Source organism: Octopus bimaculoides, chromosome 5 (assembly GCF_046866305.1).
Source record: "Octopus bimaculoides isolate indiv1 chromosome 5, ASM4686630v1, whole genome shotgun sequence".
NCBI lineage: Eukaryota > Metazoa > Mollusca > Cephalopoda > Octopoda > Octopodidae > Octopus > Octopus bimaculoides.
In genome coordinates this window covers 49616475-49635296 of record NC_142932.1, presented here as the reverse complement: position 1 = coordinate 49635296, position 18822 = coordinate 49616475, and the positions used below count along the sequence as shown (strand labels likewise).

The 18822-nt window shown below is 37.3% G+C and overlaps 1 long non-coding RNA gene across 3 annotated transcripts; it reads right to left on the bottom strand.

The window, feature by feature from the left end:
* Nucleotides 1-5700: 5700 nt before the first annotated feature.
* LOC106869256 (uncharacterized) lies at nt 5701-18326 on the bottom strand. Of its 3 annotated transcripts, none has more exons than XR_016241790.1 (4): nt 17574-18326; nt 12098-12184; nt 11048-11142; nt 5701-5924 (listed from the first exon to the last, which is right to left on the bottom strand). It is a non-coding gene; the product is annotated as an uncharacterized LOC106869256 (long non-coding RNA). The 3 variants fall into 3 exon arrangements; XR_001409385.3 differs by having other exon boundaries at nt 17299-18323; XR_001409384.2 differs by having other exon boundaries at nt 17950-18321.
* Between the last annotated feature and the right edge of the window lie 496 nt (nt 18327-18822).

Below are 18822 nucleotides of genomic sequence, written 5' to 3'. Positions count from 1 at the left end.
CGATCGATACCCAAGACTTACGAAAACCGAAACACACTCAAAGTACATTAAATATTCTCTCATATCTCTCAACACAATCCAAGAAATGCAGAAGCTTATACAATTATATACAAGAACATCCCACTACTGAGTCAAGACCCATGTCTAAAAAGGGCACTTGAAACCCATAAAATAATAAAAAGCAAGAGACAACCCAAATCCATAAAAAACCTACTCACCAATGCAAAATTATCCAACACAAGCCACCACCCACCGTCAAAAGATGTGGTCGTTCTAACTGCAGGACTTGCATCCACCTCATTGAAGGAACAAAATAACTTCACTTACGCATCAAAGGATTTACTTTATGCCATAAAGTGTGAAGGATGCCACAAAGATAACATAGGGCAAACGAGTCTTACCCTCAGAGAAAGGATGACAGTCCACCGCCAACAATTAAGGGACCCCACCACAAGACAGATACCACTTAGTGGTCACTTAGATCTCTGTGCACAAAACAAGTCCCCCAAATTCCTAGGTTTCCCACTATACCAATGCCCAGACAATACCACTGACCAAACACGAATAAATAGGGAAAATAAGCTTATTGAAAAATACAGACCACAACTCAACATACTCTAACGTACCCCCACCCCCAGGTACACACCCACAACAAACACACACAAACAAACACACAAATACAATGCAAACCTCTCACACAAACACACGCATATGCATATGCATACACACACACACAAACACAATATCCCCACACTCGAGCACAAACCCACACACATTCCAAGAAAAACATATCTATACATGCAATACTATTTTAACAATCATAACCAACACTCACACACACATACACATACATACATACGTAAACACGTACATACACACACTTACACACACCACCCTGACAATTACAAATCACACTCACACAAACACACCCACACATACACAGATACATACACAAACACGCAAATACAACACAGCCCCACACACGCATACATACATACATACATACATACATACATACATACATACATACATAAGTCAAATTAGCTGCTCTGGCACAGGTTGTGCCCGCCTTCTCAGATGTAGTGAGCCGGGTTGAAGAGAATGTAAAAAAATGTTTAAAGGGTGTGGCTATTTAGATCTTCATTGGTCAATTCAATTCAAGTGGATACTTTGGCTCAGCAACATGACTTCATTTCTTCACCTTCGCATACAGCTGCTTTAATCTCTATCGAGAGTTACAAACGAGGAATAAGCAGTCGAAGATAGAGAGAAAACTGCTTCTATATGCTTTAAAAGCATTTGTATACCAACAAGGTAGCTTTATTTAACATGCTTTAATAGGAAAATAAAAGAATGGAATATGTGATCAAACATATGCGATGGAAACTCTGCTTCCTTGAAAACCGGACTGCCAGCATACCTGCAAATATAATTAGCTTCAAATCACAAAAATATCTTCTTCTACTAAAGAAACATGACAATTTTGAAGCTGATTTGATAAATATCAAAATGGTAAAATTTTTGCATGATTTTAATCCTTTCCTCGCCTCTTTAAACAAATACATGACACTTCAAACAATTACCAACAAAATATATATAAAAAAAAAACATCTTCATACCCAACAAATTTCTTACAAATATCACTACCAAAATATTGAAGAAAACTGACACCTCAGCATGCAGCAAGATCGAAATTAAGGTGCTGTGCTAGATAGATGATCATGTGGACCTTCTCATCATGGCCACTTTCTGTATCCGCTAAAAGACCGTAAGTCCAACTTTCTTTCCAACGTTAAATGCAGGCTAATTAACCCCTTTGAGAGAGGTAGGCATGTATTCTCAAAACCATTTATTCTGATATCGGATGGGCGACAGGGTTAATCCAATGGGGCTTCAGCGCAATTGTAATCAACTGGTTCTGCGGCGTCAGCAATAAAGCAGCTTGAAAATTCATCCAATTTGATATCATGGATTTCTACCCTTCAATATCGAAGCCCCTCCTCCTGAAAGCTCAAAACTCCGGTGAACTTCACTATCAGAATCATTCTAAACGATAAGAAGTTACTTCTATTTCACGACGTTTTCTACTGGATAAAAGTGAAGGAGACCTACTATTCAATGACCCCATGGCGAACTATGACGGACCTGAGCTTGCTGACCTCGTAGAATTGTTTATCCTGGATTCCTAAACAAAACAGTTACACCTCTACAGTTTGGCTCTCTGCAGGAATGATGTCCTGGTAATCACAAGCCATATGAACATCACCATGGATAAGTTCAGGAAGAATCTTACAAACACTTTCAAAATGTTCCGTTAAAGTATACTGAATGTGTATTAGTATAATGAATTTAACAATGGTTTACTTGCTGAGTGTGAGGAATGGTTTTATTGATAAGTCAGTGTCTACGCAGGATCCTCCACTCAACCCAAACCTAAAGATAGAAAAAGAAACGTAATCTAGTTTAATCTTCCATTCATTCTAGCTGCTTCCCTAATGCGGCTAGAAGCTTCTTGTCGCTAATTAGATTGCGTTTCCCAAGAATCAGTATGCGTCATAAACTCTTTAATGCCTATAACGTTAAATAATATCACTTCCAACATTGCACACTTCAACAGAAGCAAGCACACAATCACACAGTCTCCACTTCACACTCCAATCTGTAACAACCGAAATCCCACCGGTGCCTGCTGAGGGAATCCTATCTCTGAAAAGCTGTGGTCTATAGAGTTACCCTCACACCATTTAATATTACCATGTGATACTACACGAACGTTATCAACCAACGTAAAAATGTGAACACAACGCATGCACTCCTTCAAGTGTAGAGACAGTGAATTTTCAACCTTTCTCTCCCACTGCATCTAAAAACTCAGGGATGGAGGAAATGACTTTCTCAACATCAAATGGAGCATCCTTGACTGTATCCTTTCTTACTCACCTGGAATTCGTGAGAAACTGCATCTGTTACAGCAGCTTGTGGTTACATCAGCTTCCTACTGATGGCTACATCAGTAGGAAAACCGATCCATCTAATCATCGTCCCTAAAGATACGCTCTGTAGATGAACTTCAAAACATTGACCACTGATAACCCGGGAAGTTAAATCTAGCCCTAATCAGCATCATGCAATTTCAGGGCGTATAATTTTGTTTGCTCGTAGTGAGATTATTTCCCCTTCTATGTATTATCGCAATGGCTTAATATCACCTAGACATAAATACCACAATTGCTTGTCATACAAACTGAATCTCCAAACCAATTACCTCACCACATCAGTAACAGTCGTCGCTGAAATATCAATTTCTAGAGACCGCCAACTAACTGACGCCGATACACTGTTTGCTCTACCATGTGAAGATGGAATCAACAGTTGTCGCTACTTAGCCAAGAAATTCACACGACCCAAACTGAGAAATGGAAGTCCCAATATTCTAATTGAAAATACATTTTTTGAAGTTCATTTACATTCCCATTTCTTCAACCCCATAGATCTGAGGATGTGGACGCATTTTACACCTACAAAACTTGAAGTAATGTAAAACTGAAAGAAAAAAACCTGCTATGTTGAATACTTATTGCGGATTGGTGTCAGAGGATTGGACAGTGAGAGCTGGTGGATCTAATGTTTTGTTCTTACACCAATGTTGTTTCTTATTGTTGGCAAATGTTGTTTCTGTCAGTGCTCCCTCTGTGGATTTGTGACTTCAAATATTGAAGACGTGTTGTTATATATCTGAGTATGTTTGTGATATATTTATATCTTATTTAGTCCTAAGTGAACCTTGGTCAAAGGCATTCCTGCCTTAACCATTTCAGTGTTTTTCCAAAGTACACGGAACACTTTGTATTTTTTTCTGCAATGGCAGGATGTAATTTGAGAGAGATTTGAATATTTGTATATCAGAGTCAATATTCCCAGACGCCTTCTTTATCTAAGATGGTAAGTGTTGATTTAAAGGAGACTTAGTTTCTGTGTTAGCAGATCGAGCTACCACGTAGTTGCTCTCTCGTTATTTCGACTTGAGAGTTAATGTATGTAACAGATGTAGTGATAACGTGGAATAACAGATGTAGCTTATTAAATGGAACGTAACAAATTACATTTGTTACATCTAGTAATGTGTATGTATGTTCGTGTGTGTGTATGTGTGTGTGCGTGTGTGTGTGTGTGTGTGTGTGTGTGTGTGTGTGTGTGTGTGTGTGTGTGTGTGTGTGTGTGTGTGTGTAGAAAGAAAATTGAGAGCTCCAGAGGTGGAGGTTCGGATTTATATTGGTCTAGGTTGTACCTATCTCCTGGGTAGTTAATTAGTATATAAAACTTGAAGTTCCATCTTTAGTATTATCTACAGCAGTTTTGGTAGATGTATCCATGGAGTATCTATGAAATTCATATTCGAAGTTTGCTGATAAGCTGTGCATTCTCTGTTAAGATCTGAAAGTTAGTTTGGAGTGTTAATACATAAATGGTGGCGGGTTTTAAATGCTGGGAAATTAAATAGTTAAAGAACGTAGAATATGGGAAAATTGCCCATTTGGATCCGTGTGCAGTAGTGCTGCTAATTAGTTGAATCTTCCAGTTGGACAGGATTATTTTCCGCATGTATACACATGGTGAATATCTTCTTTCTTGTATTTAGATCGAAATCAGGAGCCTTCGTTTTAAACAAAATGGGCATTCTTTTCGCTTTCTAAAATCTACATTTTCTTTAAACCACTCATTTATGGGTTCATTCGTTCGATGACTCTCTGTTTAATGCTATATTATATATCAAACGATGTTTCGATCTCTCATTTTTCAGATGGAGTAAGCTAATGTCCGTTTTGTTGGTATCTGAAAGCTGACTCGGTTGAAAAGCGACTCCTTAAACTTCTCAGACAAGACTATGTAAATTTTCTAATCGCCGACCTTGAGTAACCTCCACTTGCATACGCTTCCCACATTATGTAGCATGCTTGACCTAACGGAGAAACTTTTGTATTTATGCATGAGCAATCTGTTATACTCTGCCAGGTGGATTTTCTTGTCTGCAGATATATATATGAAAAGTGGTTAGAAGTCCGTACAAATCAAAAATTATAGTTAAAAAAAAAGTAAATAAAATTGAAAAAAAGCACAGAAGTATATTTTAGAGAATGTTTAAAAACTATAACCGGTTTCGATATAGCCATTTTATCAAATATTAAGAAAGAATTCTTCGGGGAATCAGAGAGAGAAAAAACATTTTTGGTGGTGCTGAACAGTTTGTACCCATATCTGAGTTCTTAATGCTTGATTAAGAACTCAAATATGGGTACAGCTTGTTAGACCCTACAAAAAATGTTTTTTTCTCTCTGACTCTCTAAAAATTCTAATATTTGATAAGATGGATACATCGAAACCGATTGTATTTTATAACACATTTTCTAAAATATACTTCTGTGACTTTTCCAATTTTATTTACTTTTTTAACTATGTATATGTATACATACATACATACATACATACATACATACATGCATACATACATACATACATACATACATACATACATACATACATACATACATACATACAAATCCACTCACAAGGCTTTGGTCAGCCTTGGCCAGGGTGCTACACAGTTGTACTGAACCCGGAATCATGTGGTTGGGAAGAAGACCTCACGACAGAGCCACGCCTGGGATTATTAGGATACAAGCTAGAATATAAAACGTTTAATTAGATAAATCATTCGTTTAATTAGATAAATCATTCGTTTAATTAGATAAATCATTACATTTCTAACGTAATTACCGCTTCTGACTGCTTAATTGATTTCATTTATTCTATTTTTTGTTAGAATAAAGACAAACATTTCGTTTTAAAATCCTTTTCTACTTCAACGTGGATATTTTTCACCATAAATGTTTTTGCCTAGAGTTTTTCATTTTTCTTTTACTTGTCTGAAATAGAATAGAACCTTACTTAATAATGATATAAGGTAAAATTACTATTCCATAATTAATTTATTATATTGAAATGAAATGTTTTTAGAAAATAGTTTGTTTTAAATAAATATTATTCATTAAAAAATTTTCTAAAACAACTTTTAAACTTCCTTTTTACGTGCAACAAATTGTTCTAATTGTAAGACTAATATTTACTTATAGTAGTTTAATTAAATCTGTAATATTCCTAAATCTTAGTTTCACATAGTTATATTCATTACTAATTATACAGCTTTGTTCAAAATTTCAAATTTTGGAGATTGTCTTTAGATGATTTCAAATATTAAAATAATTCATATAATAGTATGTACATTGATTTCAAATTTTGGCACCAAGCCAACAAGTCCTCCAATGCATGAAACTATTGGTAGCAAAGTTGACTCCAGCATTGCAGCCAACTTCGTGCAAGCATGAAGCCACGCTGGCAAAACACTTCTCCACTAAACGGAAACTTTACCTATCATTGTAGTTTTTTAGAACGAAGCAAAGCAAGCCTTGCCGTCCACTCAAAAAATACATAGTGAATGATCCACAAACACTCAAGCAAACTCAGTCCTCAATTTGTTCCATTTGCCAAAAGTTTTGCCAGCAAGTCTCAAGAGACACATTCGTGTCCATAGAACATGATTAACGCTTTATTTTATTGAACACTCTTTTGTCATTCACGACAAGAGAATCCATCATACATACATACATACATACATATATATATATATATATATATATATATATATATATATATATATATATATATATATATATATATATATATATATATACATACATACATGCATACATACATATATACATAAAATTCATATTAGCTTCAAGATTCGCCTGACGGCTTTTTCAGTCGGTTATGAAGGTGTTGAGAAAATTACAAAGAATTTTTATTTTATTTTTATTAATAGAAATTTAATGAATGAGGCAAAACTTTCTGTTAAATTTTGCAAACCATTTTCCATCTACCACAAATTACTAAATAAACACAACAAATATTTCCGACTCTATCGCCCATAACTTCTCACAAATAATAGCAAATCCAACCAAGCAAAACTAAACCAAAAACTAAATAGCAATAATCCAAATAACTGCAACTTCAAGAAGAGAAATTTAAGCCCTCTCTAAAAAAAATGCCTTAAGAAAAGAAAAGTTTATTTTGCTATCACTCGTTAATTTTCACTAAATCCACCATTTTCTCATTCCTCTCATTTCACTCTACCTTCTTGTCAACCTCACATCCCCAAGTTCTAAGAATTCTTTCATAGTTCGGATTAACTGCAAATTCCTTTAAAAATAGATTTAGCCAACACACACATTCATTTAATAACCCAAATAAGAAAAATATTATACCCTTATCGAAATATATGGAGATTTATACCTCTGAATGTAACACCGCATAATATCTCCTGAAAACTTCTCTCACATACTTAACCCTACCAACTTTACCAACTTTGTACTATTGAATTATACGAAATATATTTCTAAACTAAAAATACGTAATAAATATTCTGAAATAATCCATTTTTGCAGACTCAAACTTATAATACTATAAAATTCTACAAACTCTTGCAAATTGCATATACACGTGTCTTCAAAAAATAACAATATTCTCTTATTACTTACCATATCAATCAATATATCTAATTTACATTAAATTAAGAAATTCAGTATTCTATTATTTATGTTAGAATATTGCCCCTTTTTTTTTACTATTTGTACGACTCAGCCTGCAACACAATTATTGTATTTTCGAGGATACATGTTTTTTAATGATTCTATGGTTATATTATTTTCGTATATGGAAATTTTCGAAGACTTGACCCAAGTACACTTATGATTTTACATATTTGAAAGCGTTTGTGTGTGTGTGTGTGTGTGTGTGTGTGTGTGTGTGTGTGTGTGTGCGCGCGCGCTGCGTGTGTGTATATATGCGTGTAGACGTACATATAGATGTGAACGTATTTGCTTGAATAAGTATGTGTATCGCTTGGTATGCATATCAGAGAGCATATATACGTTGTTAGGTTTTATATTTGTATTTATTGCTCATGTAGGTTGTGCACTTAAAACTCTATAAGTGTGTGAATGTGTCTTTGTACTTTCGTTCACGCACAGAGGCACGCGTGCGAACATATGCACACGCACGCACACACTATTCGCCAGATTTAGCACCTGCGGACTTCCATCTCTTCCACAAGGTGAAAATGGAGTTCAAAGGTCACCGTTTTAACACTGTTGTCGAGATCCAGAGCGAATTGCAGAAGGCTCTCAACTCGCTTACGAAAAACGACGTCCAGGCCGGATTCCAAAAGTGCCAAGAACGCTAGAACCGGTTTATTGTTGCGCAAGGTGACTATTTCGAAAATGACGTTAAAACTTAGGTAAGTTATTTTTTACTAAACATAACTATTCCGGGAACTTTGTAATATCATCACATGTGTGTGTGTATGTGTGTGTGTATGTGTGTGTGTGTGTGTGTGTGTGTGTGTGTGTGTGTTACTTAAAATTAAATTTTAAATTTAAAATTTACGTGCTAGGTATGTCCCTAGTAATATGCCGATAAAGTGCGTTCTCTGCCTATGGCTACCTGGTGTCAACCACCGTAATTGCACAATTGTCACTGGATCTACCTTACGAATTCCTTAGTGTACGTAGAGTATGATAGAAACAATGGATAGGGAAGAAAGAGTATACTGAAAACTTTATTTATCACAACGATCGTTTCGACACATTCTACATTGCTCCCTGTAGAAATCTATACAATGAATTTCGGTGCATCCTACGGTACAGAAGCATCTTACCATGTGACGTTATACAGTTTCTCGTTACATAGGTAATATTTCCCTCTTAAAATCAACTAGAGCATGTTGACAGTGGTCGTAGATAAAATATGTATAGGCATATACGCAAGGCCGAAAGTATACGCAGCCACATCCAGTGGGAACAGACGACTATGCGTGTATGTATAAATATGTACGTAAGTGTTTGTTGTAGTACTAGTATAAGTGTGAACTCACATAGTGATTAACGCGCGAGCGGACTTATGTACGTCTATGCGATTCCGTATGCGTACATATGTATGTGTATGTGCATGTATATGACCGTGTGTATGTATATGAGGACGTATACGTATCTATATATTTTCTGATGTATATAAACAGCGATAGGTCTGTGTATGTATGTGAAACGGCGCACGTGTGTGTATGTGTGTGTGTGTGTATGTGCGTTTGTGTGTGTGTGTGTGTGTGTGTGTGTGTGTGTGTGTACATATGTGTATATAGGCGTTTGTTGGGATATAACTTCGGAAATATCTGGCCCTACGGTGTCACGTTAGCAAAGATAGGTAACTATGAAAAGATATTACCAGCAGCTCGTCCATACATACGGGACGGCGGGTGTGTACATGAGAAAAGAACTAATAGAGGTACACTTAATAGTACTTTATTTTACTTTATTGTATGCTTTATTTTCCTTATCCTTTGTATTCTTTTACTCTTTTGCTTGTTTCAGTCATCTAACTGCGGCCAGGCTGGAGCACCACCTTTAGTCGAACAAATCGACCCCAAGACGTATTCTTTGTAAGCCTAGTACTTATTCTATCGGTCCCTTTTACCGAACCGCTACGTTACGGGGATGTAAACACATCACCATCGGTTGTCAAGTGATGGTGGGGGGCACAAACACAAATACACAAATACATATATATATGTATGAAAGAAGCCCGTCGTATATATATATATATATATACGACAGACTTCTTTCAGTTTCCGTCAACAAATTCCCTCACAAAAGCTTTCGTCGGCCTAAGGCTATAGTAGAAGACACTACCCCAAGGTGCCGCGCAGTGGTACTGAACCTGGAACCATGTGGTTAGGAAGCAAGCTTCTTACCACACGGCCATGCCTGTACTATTTTTCTTAATTATTTCCTGTTTGTATACACAGCTTCGCGACTTAATTTGTTCTTTGCCATTCCTTCTCAATGTATTTTAGCTGCGACCGCTATCAACATGCTCTAGTTTATCTTTAGGGTGAAACATTATCTACGTAACAAGAAACTCTATGACATCACCTGATGAGATGCTTCCACACCGAGAGATGGATCGAAATTCATTGCATAGTTTCCCACCCGTGGGGGAGCGAGGAATCGATGCAGGATATGTCGAAACGACCGTTGTGATAAATAAAGTTTCCAGTTTATTCTGTCTTCCGTATCTGCCTATCATATATATATATATATATATATATATATATATATATATATATATATATATACATACATACATACATACATATATACATATACATATTTACACGTACATATTTACACGTACATATTTATATGTATGTGTATAGATATCCGAGTACGTATTTAAAACTATATTTCTTGTTTTCATTTTTTTTTTTTTGTCATGGTGTTTTTCTTACATATTTCGAATGTGTTCCTTGCAGTTTGTTAAAGATAGTAATTTTTCTAAACCTGACATTAATGTTTCAAGACTTCCAACATGAGGTGATGTTGGTGTATGTTGCTGCCTCTTTATAATATGGAGAAAGAGTGTAGTTGGTGCACATATCATTACCATAAATTTTAATTTTGAACCGTAGATGCACGCGTCATCAGTCAGGTGTTTTATTTTTTATTCGTGACAAGTTTATGTTGCTTGTGTATATTTAGTTTAGCATTGTGACATGTTATGAATAGTAGCAGGCATTATTAATTGACAATTCCTTTTTGGGAATTCTGGAGATTGCAGATCTGGACTGAAGTTAATGTAAAGAGCACAGCATATCAAGTTATGAGAAGTAATGATTCTTGTAAAACCTTTGTAGATGTTACTTGTGGTAGACTGGCATCCCACAGGAAGAGAAATTTCCTCCGCCTTTTCAACATCATAAAATCAGAGATAAGAACGGGTCCCTACGAACCTTTACTTTAGTCACTACGAACCTTGTGGTTCTGTCTATATAGAAATAATACTTGAGAAAAGTGTTAGGGTTAAGTTTTAGAGATCCTCTATTTAGAGAATGGCTATAGGAATACAACAATACTTTCGAAATAATACAATACTTAACTGCTTCGGTATTGAAAATTAGTTTCTTAATATCTCGATTCTGAAGTGTTTGCCCATTGTTCGGTGTTAGTGGAAGCTTTCAGCACAACCTTTAAACTGTGTGTATAAGAAGAGAAATCAAAAGCATGGTATTGAAGAAATTTAAAGTTAACCAACAGCAGTTTGGTAAATTATATGGGCACGAATACTAAATAAAAAGAGTGGTCAAACCGCATCTCGCGAGCCGTATATCGTTCTTCGTTGATTCAAATGGGGCTCATGGAAGTATATAGGTTGAGTCCCCCTCCCACTGCCCCTTTTCTTTTTCTCACCACAGTTTAATAGAAAAATAAGAAAATAAGAAAAAATAGGTTTATATAGAAAAATAAGAGAATAAGAAATAAGAAAAAAAATCAAGTGATATATTTACTTGGTATAAACTGAGAGTCCGTTGGATTAGCACACACGTTTAATGTTCACAATAAGAATTAGAGAATTTCAATTTTTTACTTTATGGAATTTAAAAGAAATCTATACACAATTATGAATGTTATTGCATAATGTACTTCTCAATATTTAATCTACCCTAGAGCTCAACTGATACTTATTTTATCGACCCCGAAAGGATGAAAAGCAAAGTAGACCTCAGCAGAATTTGATCTCAGATTTTAAAGACGGACGATCAACCGTTAAGCATTTTCCCTGGCGTGCTAACGACTCTGCCAGCTCGCAGACTTACGGCTAAATATAATATTAAGTTCTTAGAGAGGAAAGTCTGTGTCATTGACGCCATTCCTGATCAGTCTATTTCATTTTACTCAATCCTTGTACTTTTAATTTCCAAAAGTCGATCCAACCTATGATTATTTGACCTACTAGAAATGACCAAATCTCCGTCAAGCTATAGTCTGCCTTTAAGAAAGATAGATAGTAAGCGTAAGCCTACGTGTATAATGGCTGAATAAATAAAAGAGAAAATGGATATGACCGCAACGCCTTTGGTCATCAATCAGCCTGATAGCTTTGAAGATAACAATTATAAGGTCCCTAATTAGATAAAATGATATCCTACCTGTGCATTACAGTCTCGAAAACGTTTTTCTGCCGGACCTATTTTCTCTGTGAAAAAATTCTGTCGTTTGTGAAAAATATAATATATCTAGTAAAATAAAGTAAAACATAACCAGAGCATTATTTCCCTTGAAAAAAATGACCTTTCCGAGGCATATTAACAAACATTTTCATGTATTCCATAAATATACTTACAAATGCTACTGTCAATCCATCAAAGCAGGTTGTAAGTGAACAACAGTGGTTCTCAACTGAGGTCCGTATGGCCCCTGAGGGTCCAATAAAATTGGGGGGGGGGGCACTTAACAGGATAATAAATTGGGAAGCCCCGATAGTATTTTAAGGGCCCCTGAAAAAGATTTGCTTTCGATGTATGTATTGCAAGAAACAGTTGGGTTTCTTTCTCAAACATTTTACATAGTTCAACCTACACAAGTTAATGTGTGAAAAACAAAGGATTTTTGAAAGAAATTTCTATAAAACATCGAATGGCTTTGGGTAGGGGTGTCCACTAGAATAAAATGATAAGGGGTTCATAGATTTTACAAAATGGTTGAGAGCTCCGGGTGTACAGCAAAGAAGGGAACTCACCTCCTCCATTTTTCTCAGTGTAGCGATTTCATATTCTCACCACCACCATCATTTCACCTTACCTCCAGTTAACTTGAAATCTTCAGATTTGCCGGGGAAAAAGATAGCTTTTATATTTTATCTTTTATCTTTTACTTGTTTCAGTCATTTGACTGCAGCCATGATGGAGGAATGGTGCTTAGTCGAACAAATCGACCCCAGGGCTTATTTTTTAAAAACCTAGTACTTATTTCATTGTCCTATTTTGCCGAACCGCTAATTTACGGGTACGTAAACACACCAACGCTTGTGTTCAAGCGGTGGTATAGAACAAATACAGACACAAAGACACCGAAACTGTAGGGACAATCTGGAAGCTTAACTGATGAGAGAAGGCCAGAAATGGCCCGTTCTTGTTTTGTCCTGTCCATCTTTTTCTTGTCGTTTGTTGCGTTCTTGTTCCAGTTTTTGGAATTATATATATATATGGGAGAATATATATATACACACACATATATATATATATATATATATGTATATATATACATATATATACACACACATATATACATATATATATATATATATATGTAGTGGATCTTGCATGCATGAAGTGGATTCGATCCACTATAGCCAAATTTAAATCAACACTCCAACAGAACTTTTCCCACGGTGGAACAATGGTTTTTCTCTGACAGCAGTTTAATATTTTCCAGATGCCTTCAGCTAGGCCGAAACAATATCTTCCCCACATGACCCTTTCTAACCTATTCTACATCACCAAAAGCTAGAATAGAGATAACAAGACCACCAACTAAAACTATTGTTCTCAATCATTTGTCTATCCTTCTGGATTGTTATAAAAACCAAGAAACTCCAAGGAAAATTTAGTTTAGTCACCAGTCGGTGACGACTCAGTGAGAACGAAGTCTGGCTGACCAGCTAGAACTTCGACCAGAGGGAGAAAGAAGGTTACAATCAGCCAACTATGAGACACAACCTCCCTCGCCTCTATAACTTTCACTAGCTCACTTTCTTTTCTCTGTAACATTACCATATCTCTGTCTATATACTGCTACAAGATCGTGTACACACATATACAGGCCGAAATTAACTTTCTTTACCTTGCATGCTTTACAAACTGTGTTATACTATTACACTAACCTACCCGTCGTGGTATGGCATTTATTAAAGTAACGGTAAATAAATATTTCTTTACAACTTCGATCACTGTTCATCGTTCATCTAATAACCGTTACAATTGGTGACCCCGTTGACAAAAGAATTGCAGCCTTCACAAAAACCTTACCGTTACATATATATAAGCTTGCTTCCCAACCACATGGTTCCGGGTTCAGTCCTACTGCGTGACACTTTGAGCTAGAGTCTTCTACTATACCCTTGGGCCGACCAAAGCCTTGTGAGTGGATTTGGTAAACAGAAACTGAAAGAAGCCCGTCGTATATATATATATATACATATATATGTATGTATATGTATGTATATGTATTTGTGTATCTGTGTTTGCCCCCCACCACCACCATCGCTTGGCAACCGATGCTGGTGTCCCCGTAACTTAGCAGTTCGGCAAAAGTAACCGATAGAATAAGTACTAGGCTTACAAAGAATAAGTGCTGGGTTCGATTTGTTCGATTAAAGATGGCGATCCAGTATAGCGACAGTCAAATGACTGAAACAAATAAGAGTTAAAAAGTAAGAAAAATATATATATATATATATATATATATATATATATATATATATATATATATATATATATATATATATATACATATATTTACACACACACACAACGGGCTTCTTTCAGTTGCCGTCTACCAAATCCATTCACAAAGCTTTGATTGGGCTGACGATATAGTACAAGATACTTGCCCAAGATTGCTACGCAGTGGGACTGAACCCTAAACCATGTGGTTGGGGAGCAAGCTTCTTGCCACACGACCTTATAGATAGATAGATAGATAGATAGATAGATAGATAGATAGATAGATATACGACGAGCTTCTTTCAGTTTCCATCTATTAAATCCACTCACAAGGCTTTCGTCGGCCCGAGGCTATAGCGGAAGACATTTATCCAAGGTGCCATGCAGTAGGACTGAAAGCGATTTCAAATTACACTTGCCCTGGGTGGTAGATGGGAAGTAATTTCTACAACTACTACAATTATACTACTACCACCATCACCACTGCTATTACCACAACGACCACCACCATTACTACTACTCCTTAAAACTTTATTACTGTGTAGCCCAGCTGTATATGTAGCAGTATTAGCAACAACAGTAGCTGCAGTGAAGTAAGGGTGCATGAAATCAGGTCTAGGTTAACTACAATCTGGTAGGGTGAGGTTTTTAACACTAGTCCTCGGCCAACCTCCTGCTGAGCTTTCCAGCAGCATCCTTCCTATCCATTCCAAGAGGTTAACCGTCAATAATCAACTTTATGGCCTCCTGATGCCAATTTTCTAAAGCTGAACATCACCGCTTTCAGACCCCGGACATGGGAGTCCACCTCTCAAAATGCAATACGGTTGTAAGTTATTCATGAGATATTCACGACCTTTGCACTCCAGGCCACTGCTGAATCCTACTTCTTTTTAAGGCCCAATATGTATGTATGTATGTATGTATGTATGTATGTATGTATGTATAATCTGCAATGTTTGCAGTCGTGTATGCTTGTCAAGAGCAGGGCTCATTAGCCGCGAACGGAGCCGCAAAATGCAAAATATAAGTTAGTCCTAGAGCGCACAATGTTCCTGAAAGTCGGCAATGGTCTTCCTCGGTCACGGGTGGACGGCCATCATCATTATGTATGTATGTATGTATGTATGTATGTATGTATGTAGTTAATCCCCCAAAAATAAACGGAGAAAAAACACAAGAAAAAACAACAACGCGAGGATATGGTACATGCAAAGTTCTAAGATGCTCAGGGAAGAAAAGAAAGGGTATTTTACGTTTCGCGCAAAGCTCTTCTTCGGAAACAGTAAACAGAAAAGGAAGATGGAAGGAAAAGTCACCAGCAATCCACATCTAGTTACATTTTGGAATGACGAGAAGTGAATGGACAAAGAAAAAGTGCTTTCTCAGACAGGAGAGCGTAAGAGGAGAAGGAGGTATCTGCGTGTATATGCGTGTATGTGCGTGTATGTGCACGCGCGCGTGTGATAGCATGTGTGTGTATGTGGTAGCGTGTGTGTGTGTGGCAGTAACTGAGTGTGTTTGTGCGTGTATGGTAGTGTGCGTATAACAGTAACTGAATACGTGTGTGTGCTTGCGAGTGGTGGTAACAGACTATGTGTGTGGGGGGGGGGGTTGTGTGTGTGTATCTGCGTGTGTGTTGTATGAGATATTAACTGTTCATATGCGTATGTGTGAGGGATCTTTGTGTCTGTTAATGTTGTTAGAATTCAGCGGCTATGATAAAACAAGTGGTGTTCTTTTATGTACAGTTCTATATTTAAGAGATGAGGAATTATTTACATTATTTACATTATCTACATTTGACGGATATTCGTCCTCATCTTGTTTGTTGTTAACACAACGTTTCGGCTGATATACCCTCCAGCCTTCGTCAGGTGTCTTGGGGAAATTTCGAACCTGGGTTCTCATTCCTAACGATGTTACTATTATTATTATTATTATATTATTATTATTATTATTATTATTAATCAGGTCGCTGCCGTGAATCGAACTCGGAACCTTGGGGTTAGTAGCCCGCGCTCTTAACCACTTTCGAAATTTCGAAATTTCCCCAAGACACCTGACGAAGGCTGGAGGGTATATCAGCCGAAACGTTGTGTTAACAACAAACAAGATGAGGACGAATATCCGTCAAATGTAGATAATGTAAATAATGTCTTTTATGTAGTTGTGTGATTTTGCACATGTACGTAGATAGGACGATCAGTAGTAGGATGTTTGAGGGGCAGTCAGAAGAGTGTGTGTGTGTGTGTGGTGTGTGAGCGTGCGTGTATGTGAGCGTGCACGTGTGTGCGTGGGGTTGTGTTTGTAGAAGTATATATCTGCGTCCCTATGTGTGTGCACGTGCGCGTATGTATGTGCATGTGTGTACGTGTGTGTATGTTTGTATGTACGAGTACGTGTGTGTTGTGTGTGTGTGTGCGTGCGTATGTGTATGTGCGTGCGCGTGGGGTTGGTGTGGAGGTATGTGTGTGTGTGCGCGCGCTTGCGTGTATATGTGTATGTGTGTATGTGCGTGTACATGTATGTACGAGTGTGTATGTGTGTGCAATTATGTGTGTGATGGGTGTGGGAGTATGTATGTATGTATTATGTATATATGGAATAGGAAGGAGGATGTATGCATGCATGCATGGATAAATGTATGCATGTATGCACGTACGTGTTTGTTAAAAATCCTCAATCTGGATTAAAGAAGAATGTAAACATATTTTTATGCTACTGATGGTAAGAATAAAGGAGTGATTCTTCTGACAGACTGTTCTACAGTTGGTTGACCGCTCTTCACAGAATACGTACGAAACAGATTTCCCCAATTAGATTGTCACTTAGGTATTTACTTACAATTGGTAAAAGGGTTAACGGAAATCTCTGGCAAACTGAACGTGTATGATAAGACTTACCTTCTGAATTACGAGTACACAAGCGACATAGACGTGGTTCGGCAGTTTCTAGCGGCTTAATTTCACTTTATTCGTTTCAGTCGCTGAATGTGACCATGCTAGGGCAAAGCCTGGAAGGGTTTTTGTCGAACAAATCGACCCCAGTACTTTTCTTCTTTTGGAAGACTGGTACTTATTCTATCAGTTCAATTTGCTGAACTGCTAAGTTATGAGAACAAATCAACACCGGTTGTGAAACGGTATTAGAAGACATACACAAACACAGACACACTTACATATCTGTCGAAGAGCGTAAGCTCGAAACGTCAAAGATTTTTCCATTCTTCCCAAGCGTCAAACTAATACACCTGCTTATTGTTCCCTCACTTGTCTTTGTCTTTTGTTTTCTGTACATTTGAACCATGTGTGTGTGTGTGTGTGTGTGTAATGGGCTTCTTCCAGTTTCTGTGTACCATATCCACTCACGAGGCTTTGATTGTTTGGTCCGGGACTATAGTTGAAGACAATCGCCCAAAGTTCCACGCAGAGACTGAACCTGGAACCAGGTAGTTGGGAAGCACACTGCTTACCACATAGCCCCGCCTGTGCGTATACATTTTACAAAGTTAATAGAAATCATGCAATGTTAATTGAAAATTCACGAAATGGTACCTGGTAAATGGTTTGACAATACTGCTGCGGATTGTTCCATATTGATATTATGGAGCCAGCAACGAATGAAAATATCGCCGCCGTCAATAATAGTAGGATAATCGAACGATCCCAAGATATTCTGGGAATATAGGACCGGAAGCTGAGTCCTTTCTTCATTGTACAAATTTTAAGATCATGCTCATAATAAGAAGCTTTTATGAATATGGAATAAATAAATCATTTCGAAACGCTATTCGTGTACTGTTTACTGTGTTGCTATAGTAACAACGAAGCTCTCTCTACTTGGACAATTCCTTTCGATTTAGATTTAACGTTATTGTTGTTGTTGCTGCTGATGATGATGATGATTTTATTGCTGTTTCTGCGATTGTTGTTGCTGTTGATACAAACTATACACTCACTACCACCCTGAATGTATTGTGTATGCGTTTAAGGATGCAAACCTCTGTGTGTGTGGGGGGTGGGGGTATAGGTGTGTGTGCGATTGTAGGTGAGTGTGTAGCTGTGTGCGCGCGCAAGTATATATAGGGTGGCCAAAAGTAACAAGATCGTTTTAAGTGTTTAACAACTTTTTTTACAATTGTTTTCAGTTTTAAAAAGTGCTTATCTTTGTCAAGAACAAAATGGTGACCATTTCATTTTAAGGTTGTAATTTTCAAACCCCGATATCGTCGCCTGTAACGCGGAGTCGAGAAAAGGCCGATAAGTACAGGAACCTGGCCAGCTGCTCTCAGTTTGTGCCGCTGGCCGTCGAGACGTCAGGTGTTCTAGGACCCCATACTACCGGTTTCCTTCGCAAAATAGGAAATGCGGCGGCCCGTCTGAGAAATGAGCCCCATGAGGTGGAATGGCTGCTGCGGCGAATGTCGC